General features: G+C 40.1%; 1 long non-coding RNA gene across 1 annotated transcript in view; it reads right to left on the bottom strand.

Annotated features, from left to right (window-relative positions):
* Positions 1 to 12236, bottom strand: part of LOC137561286 (uncharacterized) — a 65497-nt gene that overhangs the window by 37248 nt on the left and 16013 nt on the right. Inside the window, exon 2 of the long non-coding RNA XR_011029963.1 lies at positions 4627 to 4684. This is a non-coding gene — a long non-coding RNA (uncharacterized lncRNA). The remainder of the gene's footprint in view (positions 1 to 4626; positions 4685 to 12236) is intronic.

Below are 12236 nucleotides of genomic sequence, written 5' to 3'. Positions count from 1 at the left end.
TTCAACCTTTCTAAAGATTGTATGGTGTGTGTAATGGTAGCCATACACGGTACAATAAAAACGTTCGATTTTCCCGTTTATTCGATCTAATTGATCGAATTGAATGAAAGTTGAAAATATTTTTTTTTTCGATCAAGAAATTCGAACAATTATCACGTTTTTTTTCGGGAAAAATGATCGGACATGCTGGAAAAATCTTTATATTCGATCTAACGGAATAATCGAACTAAATTATCTAATTAAAAAATTGTACCATGTATGGCCACCTTTAGATTGTCAGTTTATTAATACACACCCTAGTAATTTTCTCAGAGTTTCCAATCATTTTTATCATAATTGGGGGAAAAATTGAACACAGGTGTGTGGTACATTGGTCAGATTTTTGAAATGTTACAATCAGTCAGAAAAATTGATTGAAATTCTTAAATTGAACAGATATTTAAAAAATTGTATGGTGTGTGGCTACCTTAAGACAGGAACTATTCAGTTAAGAGTCCCTGGGCTAAACTCCCTAAGCAGTGGCGTAGTTAAGGAGCTATAGGCCCCGGTGCAAGTTGTACATGAGGTCCCCCCAAGCATTATATACATAACAATTGACATGGCGCGCCAAAACCTGCCAAAGACAACCACAGTGTCAGAGGTGCAAGAAGGGGATGGGGAACAGTTGGTTAAAGATTATAATCATTCAACGCATTTATAGAAGTAACCATTAGAAGCACAGAACCAATAGAGAGCTGATGCTGCAGTTGAGGGACGGCCATAAGGGGCCCCTCCGGCCCAAGCACAATGTAAATGTTACTGCAGCTGCAGTCACTAATCATGATATTTTCATACAATAAACAGCTTTAATACAATAATGGTGCTGACTCTACTGAAGGTGGTAAGGAGTGGTGTCTGAGGGTACGGGGACACTGAGAGTCAGAGCACATTAACCTTCCTTTTCTGGGTGCTTGTCTCATACTGTTTGCAATGTAAATGTTATTTGTCTTGTCTTCTTCCCATTCTCTGCACCAATTACCTTTTTAACCAACATGGACATGACAACCACCCCCACATACGTATCATAATCTTATCCCACTCCTGTAATTGAAATTAAGTGTAAAGTGTCTAACAATGACAATATTATATTAAAATAATATATTCTCAACAAAACTCTTCTCATTTAAAGACCTCCTACACTACTTTAAAACCATTAACAAAAATATATTTAGGTGTATCATAAATACACATCCAAGCAAATTGGTGTTGAGTAGATAACACAACATGCAAATTTAGTAGTACATAGAATGTACTTAAAGTTAAAATATAAACATGTGATAAATACCATGCACATAGAAGCTCAGTTATGACGCCTGTGTCATGCAACCCAGAATCCCCGTGTTTGTTTGTTAAGAATCATTGGCTTGTGCAGTGGATGCATCTAAGCCTGTGATTGTATACTATACATGGTGCACTCATCCTGAAATAGTTATGTGCCTATGGGATAAAACATAAAATCACTCAGCATGCAGCTTCAGTACAGGGAACAACACTCATGGGACTTGTAATGAAATAAAGATTTAATTAAACAAAAAAGGCGACAGCCACTATTACAGAATATGAAATTATTACATGCATGTATAAAATATATCTGGGCATATCTAATAAAGCAAAGAGCATTGTGCAAAGGTCAATAACCCAGAGCAACCAATCATTCATTACCTTTAATTACTCTAATTACTCTGGAAGCCTTAAAACGGTGAAAGATAATGTCTTATTGGTTGCATGGGTCACTGTTCATTTTCAGTTTATCATTGCTCTTAGTATAACATTGGAAATGCATAAATACAAAAAGGGCCCAGAGGGATGAGTAAACTGCAAAGTTAGCTCTTCTATAATACGTCAGACTATAAAGAATAGTTAGTTCTCCTCAATGTGCAAATCTTTGCACTCCTCTTACTACACCTAACAAAAGAACAATTGGTTTGCAAGAGATGATTGTAGATCACTGAGCTGCTGCTTTTCACCAGCCACTCCTTTAGCAATATTGCAAGGACAATAAGCTCATCCTCAATGCATCAAAAACTGCTGAGCTGAACATAGACTTCCGGAAACAAGCCTCCACAAGCAACCTAGTTGTCATCGATGAGACAGAAGTTTCCAGGGTATCAGATCAGATAATTTCCTTGGCCCAGAGGGATGAGTAAACTGCAAAGTTAGCTCTTCTATAATAGGTCAGACTATAAAGAATAGTTAGAGCTCCTCAAAGTGCAAATCTTTGCACTCCTCCTACTACACTTAACAAAAGAACAATTGGTTTTCAAAAGACAACTTAAAAAGGGGCAAGAGACAACTTAAAAAGGGGACAGGCACTACCAAAATTCAGAAGAGGGCACAGCGGAGGTTATTCTGCGACAACTGAAGAAATTTGATATGCCATGTGAGCTGCTGACCAGATTTTACCCTGCTACCATAGAATCCATCCTCTGCTAATCCATCATAGTTTGGTATGCAGGTGCAAGCACCAGCAACAGGTACAAACTCCAAAGAGTGATCAGCTCTGTGGAGAAAATCATTGAATCGACCCTGCCACCTCTCAATCTTCTGCATACAGTGAGAATGAAGACAAGAGTCACTAAAATCTCGCGTGAACCCTCCCATCCGGGTAACAGGTTCATCAAGCTCCTCCCATCGGGCCCGTGTTATAGGACTATCCCTCTAGAACCATTAGGCGCTGGAGCACCTTCTTCCCTCAGGCGGTCCTCATGCTGAACTCTGCCAAAACCAACCCCCACCCCTTATTGCTGCCTGCTCAATGTATTCCTCGCAAAGTTGCAAATGATTGTCTGCATGTATGTTTGTTTGTATACTTTTGCTTTTTGTTTGTTGCTGTTGCACTGCTGTTTTTGTTTGTCAAATGCTTGTCTGTTCTGCATGCCAATGCCACGTGTACTGCAATCAATTGTAAACTTCCACAACTAATGCCTACATCAGAAAGTTTCTTGGCCCTTTGGTAAAGAAAATATGGGAACATAGCTTTTTACTCCTTTGGTTATATACTTGGACAATGTGATTTAAGCCTTTAGTACTTGAAAACTTGTATAAGCCTTCATATTTGTGTATACCAGTGATCTGCAAACTTGGCTCTACAGCTGTTAAGGAATTATACGTCCCACAATGCATTGCAGGAGTTTGACAGCCACAGGCATGATTCATAAAGGCAAATGCATTGTAGTACTCATAGTTCCTTAACAGCTGGAGAGCCAAGTTTGCAGATCACTGGTGTAGGCTGACCGATATATTAATTTGGACAACATCAATACTAATGCTGGAGAATTCACTCCAGCATGGGCAGAAGACCCAGACTGGACCCGACTGAGCCTGTTACCGGGACTGATCGCGGCTGAACAGCAGACCGCAGGAGGACGCTGAGGGACTCAGACGAGCTTATGGGGCTGGAGGAAGCCCTGGGTAAGTATCAAATATTTACCATTGAACATCTCTGATACACTTTAAACAATGCACATTGATTGGCTGTCCTACTAATCCTCTGCCTCTAACACTTTCAGCCATAGATCCTGAAAAAGCATGCAGATCAGATGTTTCTGACCCAAGTCTAGCCTGATTAGCTGCATGCTTGTTTTAGGTGTGTGATTCAGGCACTACTGCAGCCATAAAGATCAGCAGGGCTGCCAGGCAACTGGTATTGTTTAAATAGAAATAAATATGGCAGCTTCCATATCGTTTCACTTCAGGTTCCCTTTAAAATTGCAAACAAGTTTCACAGTGGCCCATACTGCACTACAATACATTAGTGTGGTGTGAATGGTGCTGTTTACAAGCAAAGGAATCATATTTTTAAACAGTTGTCATTGATTGGGAATCTCATTAAATGTAACTTCTGTATATGATGTAAGTTTAGAGCTCAAAATAGGCAACAGCACTGTTACTGGTGGAGGGTAAACACCAGGGCCCATATGCAATTCTCTTTTTCACCTGAGTTTTCTCCTTGGTGATACTTTTTATCTCCTCTTTAAAATAGCTTTTCAGCATTTCACAATGAAAAAATGTACTAAAAGAAGTAGCAAACGTACTATCAAAATGATTTTGCGCATTTTCTTGCTTGCTGGGGGTTTAAATGGCATTTGTTGACAAGGTGTGAAAATATCAACTTGGAGAAAACTAAGGAGAAAAAATGAATTGCATATGGGCCCACATATGCTGTAAAATGCACTCTCAATACTCTTCAACTAATGTATGTGATAAATGTTGCAGCTACAGTCTGTAACATATCATTTGGCTGAATTAATCATTTTCACACAAAAAGGCCAGTTAACATTAAAGCAGATGGATTCATCTGCTAATGTGCCTGTGTGTATTTTGTCCATCGATTCTGAACACATCCTTAACCCTGTCACATTCAGCAAATTGCTGTGTAGAGTGGTCATGGTTAGAATGGCTGTACAGTGCCCGATACCCACTCTGCCCTTCTCTGTGTGATGATTAGGTCAGGAATGAAACATGTAGTAAGTGAATAACCTGCTTTCAAACACAGACACTTTCCATATTCTCAGGGCAAGTGAGAGCTGGTAATTTCCTTTACTGCTGAGAAAACGGAAGCTGCAAGTGAATTGCTAATGAAATTACCTGCTGTCAAATACAGACATTTTGCACATCCTCAATGCAAGTGAGAGCTGGTTCTTTGCTGCAGAGAAAACAGAAGGAGGCTAAAAGTGGATAGTTAATAAAATTACGTGCTTTCAAATACAGACATTTTCCAGACATTAGTACAAGTGAGAACTGGTAGATTCCTTTCCTCCAAAGAAAACAGAAGGAAGATGCAAGTGAATTGCTAATGAAATCAACCAAGATGCATGAGATGAGAGGATCATTGTTCTATGTTGGTTGTGCTTGGCAAGAAAAGTGCATTTACTCATGGGGGATTCTCAGTATTACCTTTATTTTTTTTTACAAAAGCACTCCCTTGAAAGGATCTATACTAAGACTTCAGCCAGCTTCCCTTCTCATTTTAACACTATTTTGGCAGTTGGACTGAGCACCTGGAATTTAGTAAGTGCTTTTATAAATAAAGAAATACCTGAGAAGTTCTCAGACTAGACCAATCCAAGACCTGTCAGGTTTTTAACTACCTACTGTAAGTGACAGTAACATAGGAGAAAGGTAATTTATAGTACATTTTACTCACAAATGTACATTTTATATGTGTTTATTTTACATTTCACAATTATTCACGATAGTGGTCCTTTAAGGGGCCCATCGACAATACAATTTTAATCCTAATTTGTGGCGAAAACAATATATAGGTTATTTAAGTGTTATAAGTAGTGTTATAAGTAGAGATAAAGTTATTGGTGAATGAAAAGAGGAAGTGCTGAAATGTGAAAATTGCTCTGGTCCATAAGGGGAAAAACCCTTTAGTAATGAAATAGTTAAAGTTATGATAAGAAAAGAATAGCCAGATTGTGAAGCTTGGACTGAGCGGGGCTCTGCAGCCTGAGCTATACCAGCCCACATGGTCCATGTTATAGGGCAGGGCTTTTCAATCTTTTCACTAATTGTACCACTTTTATCACCTGAAAATTTAGAAGTACCACCCGTGGGCCTGCGCACTAGAGCGGACCCAATCAGGCTTGGCTGTTTCCACCAAAATCAAAGTGGAGAGCTGCTACGGCATATGCAGGTATGCTGACGAGATCTTTGGGCGTCCTTTTGCTGGATCCCCTCTACTGTGGAGGAAGGTGGAAGCCTCTTTAACCCTTGAGGTCCTCGCTGTGCTGCCCTGCAGAATAGTTCAGACCTCAGATCCGTAGTAACCCGACTGTCACTGTCACTGTGCACCAATTGCCTGGCTGTCTCTTCACCACTGATCTGAGGTCTGAAGTATGGCGCAGGGCAGCACAGCGGGGAGTGAACGAGGGGAGCTGAACTTTGTGGAGGCAAGATGAGATGATGACAAGTGGCAGACAAACCTGGTGTGTACCACCTGGCCAACAGCAAAGTACCACTGGTGGTACGCGTACCACAGATTGAAAAGCCCTGTTATAGGGGGCTCTGGAAAAGAGGGGTGGTCAAGCCTCCGCCACTCCCCATGGCAAGGGGCTCTTCCTCGTCTCTGGTGCCTGGCAGGAGGTGGGGGGGTCGTATGCCCAGGGTGGTGATGGTGGCACCTAGGAGTCCCCTTTAAGAAGGGACCCCCAGGTGCCTGCCCCTCCTCAGGATAAATGAGTATACGGGTACTAACGTACCCCTAATTAATTTTCACAAAAAGTTAAAATGAAATAAAAATGTTCTTCATTAACCATAAATACTTATGGTACCTTTTGTTATTCCTATGACAGTATTCTCAGAAATGATCCAACTCCATATCCTCTCAAAACCTGATACCACATACACCACATCATTTTCTTTTTATTTAACATTTTATTGTCCAAATCACTGGTAAATTTGCCAGGGATTTTTATACAGCAATACTGTGGCTGTACAGCGATCCCTGGCTGAAGCGTTGCCTTTGATGTGGGATTTGAGCCCTTTGACAAGGGTTCAAATCCTGACTCAAGCCAGTACGTAAAACAGTAAGGTGTCATTGGGCAAGGCTCCCTAATGAGACGCCCGTGGAGCGCCCTTTAAGTGGCTGCAGGTCTGTGGCTTTGAGTCAGTCAGGAGAAAAGCGCAATATAAATTATCTGTGTCTTGATATTAAACACTGCATACTGACCACCTGGAAACCCCGGCATTAAAATTCACGGCTCTTTCATTTGATATATGTAAATTTACAATACCGATAGGTTGATACATGAACTGTCAATTAGCCGCATTAAAAAAAAAGCTTTTTTCCTATCATGATTTTCTCAAAAACTGTAAGGTCCTTTTGAAAAAATGTTTACCACTAACCTCCCTAATATAACCTGCAAATTTGGTGATTCTAGTATGTACGGGGGCTTTGCTAATAACCGCCAAAGCCAGCGGCCATTGACTGTAATGATAAATGGGAACACAAAGTTTTTGGTAACAATCATTCGTAAACAAATGTTCATTAGCCACGAACCAGCACCTAACAAGTTCGTCCATCACTATTTCTGAGTGAGAGATTTTATTGCACATGCACGCATTCAATTTTCTCTGGTGTACAACTTAAGGTTGCAGAAGGCAATGAACAATTCATTCAGCAGGAACGGATAATGTATGCACAATTTGTGTCAATGAGGCGTTCAAGGGGCGTGGAAGAAAACTTTTTGGCACTGTTTTGTGGAGAACAGGAGGAGCGGAATGGTGATATGCAAGTGCACAGAGGTATGAACCTATCTTACTAACATACCTCTGTTCTTATTTCATTAACTTATATTCGGGTTGCGATATCCTTTAAGTAGAAATCGAAAACTGTAGAGCCACATTTACAGCTCTGCTTCCTACTTCCACTTCTGATATCATGTGACTTCCTACATGTGTCATTGTTTTATGCAAAGAAATCTTGTGGCTGGATGTTATACTGGGCTCTGCTGCCGACACAGGTGACCTGGGTTCAAAACTCGGCTCCTCCTGTTCAGCAAGCCAGCACCAATTCAGTATGAGACCTTGGGCAAGACTCCCTAACACTGCTACTGCCTATAGAGCGCACCCTAGTGGCTGCAGCTCTGGCGCTTTGAGTCCACCAGGAGAGTGTTATATAAATGTTATTTGTCTGTTATTGTCTTGTATACTTGCGCTAGAATTAGAGAGTATGCCTGCATCTTTTAGCTATAGCAATGTGCCAATAGAGCAGCCAGGTAAGTTACCTTTCTAATTATCCCCTTAGCATTCAATTAGCCTTCATTCCTATTTACAACACACATTTATCTGTGCTTTTCTTGTTCTAGTATTGTATTATTTATTGCCTGCTACAGCAAGTATTGTCAGCTCTCATTACAAAGAGCTATATTTCCAGTTATTACATTTTTATTCTATTTTTCAGAGAGAAATGCAATAAAAAATAAAAATAAAAAGCAAAAATAAAATGTATTCCCTTACGGTAGTTTATATCCTTTTGTTAATATAAAAAATAACTTTGAGAATCTTCCCCTTTGCTTGTTATGGCCTTTGCTTTCCACTTTAAAGATGTATATCTTTAATATTATATAACAGGTTCTTAATGTGGATGCGACTTTCCTAGGTCATGCTTCTATGTCCCTGTAATTGTATTTGCTTTCACTCTCAATTAGGCACCGAAATGATATGAAGTGTAAAAGGGAGGAATAAATCCATCCACTGCATAAAAATAAGCCCCGAGAGCTCATTGATATGCCTCGTTGTACAGGCTGTTATCAGTCTGCCTCAGATGCATGATTATCACAGTGTGCAACATGAGCAGAGCATTGTGGGAACAGCACAGAAACAATTGCAGGAACTTCATTCTACCGACCTAAAACTCTATCCCCCTTGGTACAATATAAGACTATTCAGAATAAATTACACTGTGCAACTTAGTTCTAAAACTATACTTTTGATAGAATATGTCTGGTTACCTCTATAGGATCTTCAAAGATAGACAAAAACACATTAAGCTTTAAATGTAAGTATTTTGTTACACACCATCATGGACAAGTGGCAAAAGCAGCAAGAAATCACGCTGCAGTAGGGATGTTACCTACATTTTGCATGTCACAATTTCTTATATGATTTATATCATGAAGCAATGAGGTAGATGAACTAAAGCCTGGTATACACTTTCAATTTTGATTGACAAATGACTGGACAATATTATCACTTCCATGTGGTATGTGGGGCATCAGATTTTGAATACTATGAATACATTGTGTAGGTAAGCTCTCCTACTTCATGAAGGCAGTGACATTGGCCAACGTGTACACAGAAGCATGGAATTCCATCACTTCCTGAAGCCTTGTTATTAGCAAGACCTCCTATTGTCCATTTTACTTCACTCATCAGTATGTATTCCAAGTATAAGTACTGTTTGTGTACTTCTTGTATAGCTGTTCAGTATATTCTTGTCAACTTTACTGAACATCTTCTGCTTCTGTCAGATACCTTCTATTTTTGCCTTTCACCATTCCCATTTTTGCACAGAACGTTCCCTTGATAATGCCAATCTTCTAAAAAAGATCTCTTGTGTTTCCTATTACATTGTTATTTTCTATTTCCTTGCACTGTTGGTTCAAATAAGCTTCCTTATCTTTGTGTGGTATTCTCTGGAACTCTGTGTTCAGCTGGGCGATTTTTTCCCCCCCTCCATTGGTTTTAGCTTTCTTCCTTTCCTCAGCAATTTTTAAAGCAACAGTGGACAACCATTTTGCCTTCTTAATATTTCTTCCTTTTGGGCTCTTATTAATTGTTACCTCTTATATTATATCACAGTTCCTCAGGTGTTCTGTCTATCAGATCTAATCCTTTGAATTTATTCTTCACCTCTTCTGTGAAGTCATATGGAATATAAGATCATATGTTTTTGGTCTACAGGCTTTTCCTGTTGTCTTGCGCCTGGTCTTACTTTAGCTGTTTGTATAGAAAGCTTTAATTTCTTCCTACCATGTACTGTATGCAGGCAATACTGATCATTTGCAATGCTCATGTGTAAAATCTTCTGTTGTGCTGTTGAAATAAAGTATTTGCTATAACCAATGTATTGTTTTGGCAAAATTCTATTTGTCTCTGTCCTGCTTCATTATGTTTTACAAGACCAAACTTGCCTGTCATTCCTCTTGATTGTCTGCTGCCAACTTCAGCATTCCAGACACCAAAAGCGTTCCTAGTGGGTTCCAGGCCTAAAACTGATCCACTTCCTTCTCATCAGCTTCAAGTTTTGGAGCATAAACTTGAATCGCTACAATGTTGAATGGCTTGCCTTGCAATGTAAACCTAAGTACGCACCTGAAGATGCACCGAGGAATCAACGGCGATGATGACCGATGCATCTTCCATGATCACATAAATGACAAGTAAATGTTGCGGCACAAACAATCGTTTTAATGATCTCAGTCATTTATGTGAGCAGCAATGGCATTCTGAACGATCACTCCTCCAGAGATCACTAATGGCGGTCGTTCAGTACAAACTCTGCAGGTTGTAACGCATTGTTAAACATCGTTTAACCCCCCTGGCGTTATAATTCCCGCGGCTGCGCAGCCGCGGGAGGGTTTTTTTCACCATTTTTTTTAGCATGTAGCTAGCCTAGCGCTAGCTACATGCTTCCCCCCTCCCCGCGGCGTCCGCCTGTCCCCTCCGATCGCCGCCGGTGCCGCTTGCCCATAAGGAAATCCCGTTCTGAACGGGATTTCCTTGAGGGCTTCCCCCGTCGCCATGGAGGCGATTGGCCAGGCTGCGCAAGGGGTATGCGGGGGGGGGGCCTGTTTCCGCGGCGGGTAGCGGCGCATCGGCGGTGGGCGGCGGCGATCAGAGCAAACACGCAGCTAGCAAAGTGCTAGCTGCGTGTTTGAAAAAAAAATTATGTAAATCGGCCAAGCCGGGCATTAGCGGCACCCTCCGGCGGCTTACCCCGTGTCACACACGGGGTTACCGCCAAGGAGGTTAACAAAGCGTGTAATGCAATATTGCGAAAATGGTCATTTGTCGCAAAAATCATAAGGTTGTGGGTATGGACCTCAAGTGAGATCTTTCTGTCACTTTTTGAATTGTAACCAACGACTGATGTTGACACCGTTTTATTGATGATGATAGCTACTCATTTCTTCTGTGAGTATCCTGTCCACAATAGAAAAGCTGATGTCTATGTAATGTAAAATGACCTCTGCCAGTCTATGTTTGTTTACTAATACCCAGGATGTCAACATTTAGCCTTGCCATCTCATCTTTGACCATGTCCTCCTTTCCGTTAATCATAGATCTCACGTTCCAAGTTCCAATGGTATATTGTCCTTTGAAGCATCAAACTCTACTTTCAATATTTCTGATCACCTCAGCATTTGGATGTCCTCTTGGTTTTGATCCATCTGCATCATTGCGTTCCTCTACTTGCACTTGTCTTCTGCTCTTCCTCAGTAGCTTGTTGGGCATCTTCAGACCTGGCCAGATGGCAGATCAAAATAGCACTGGTTGCTTCTGTTCATCTGGTTTTCTTGGAAAAAGTTAACTGGTGTAGGTTGCCAGTACCTTCTCCAGTGGAAATATAGCTCATCATTTCATTGATACATACAAGCCCCTTCACCTCGGCAAAGGAAACTATCCAGAAGAGTTAAAGCCTTGCACACACATCCAATTTGGTTGTCCAATCTAGTGGTGCTCAAATACCCCTTTTCAAAATTCGAGTTAGGTCGAATTCGAATAGTAAATTATTCGAGATCAGTCGAATATTCGAGTCGAATAATTTTTACTATTCGATTCGACCTCGGAATTCGAGCTCACTATTCGAGTCGGTATTCGAGCTCATTATTCGAGCTGACTATTCGAAATGGCCTTAAATAGCTTCCAACACTTGTTTTGAGGGTGAATGATGCAAGAAACCTCTTTTTTTCCAAGTAACAACAGCAAGTGATTATGTGGGGATGTTCCTTTAAAAAAAAAAAGTTGAAAAGAGAAGTTGTGTCCAGAAATTTGTTCAGTACTGTATATACTTCTTCTTCTTCTTCTTTATCTTCTATATCTTCTTCTTCTTCTTCTATATCTTCTTCTTCTATATCTTCTTCTTCTATATCTTCTTCTATATCTTCTTCTTTTATATTGTCTTCTTCTTCTTCTTCTTCATCTTCTTCATCATCATCTTCTTCTTCTTCATCTTCTTTTTCTTCATCTTCTTCATCTTCTTCTTCATCTTCTTCTTCATCTTCTTCATCTTCTTCTTCATCTTCTTCATCTTCTTCATCTTCTTCTTCTTCTACATCTACTTCATCTTCAACTTCTTTATCTTCTTCTTCTTCATCTTCTTCATCATCTTCATCTTCTTCATCTTCTTCATCTTCTTCATCTTCTTCTTCTTCATCATCTTCATCTTCTTCTTCATCTTCTTCTTCTTCATCATCTTCATCTTCTTCTTCTACATCTTCTTCATCTTCTTCATCTTCATCTTCTTCATCTTCTTCTTCTTCTTCTTCATCTTCTTCATCTTCTTCTTCATCTTCTTCTTCATCATCTTCTTCTTCTTCATCTTCTTCATCTTCATCTTCTTCATCTTCTTCATCATCTTCATCTTCTTCTTCATCTTCTTCTTCTTCATCATCTTCATCTTCTTCTTCTTCATCTTCTTCTTCTTTATCATCTTCATCTTCTTCTTCTTCATCTTCTTCTATATC

Source organism: Hyperolius riggenbachi, chromosome 3 (genome assembly GCF_040937935.1).
Source record: "Hyperolius riggenbachi isolate aHypRig1 chromosome 3, aHypRig1.pri, whole genome shotgun sequence".
Classification (NCBI taxonomy): domain Eukaryota; kingdom Metazoa; phylum Chordata; class Amphibia; order Anura; family Hyperoliidae; genus Hyperolius; species Hyperolius riggenbachi.
Note: the sequence above shows the minus strand (reverse complement) of the source record. Positions and strands in the feature narration are given on the sequence as shown.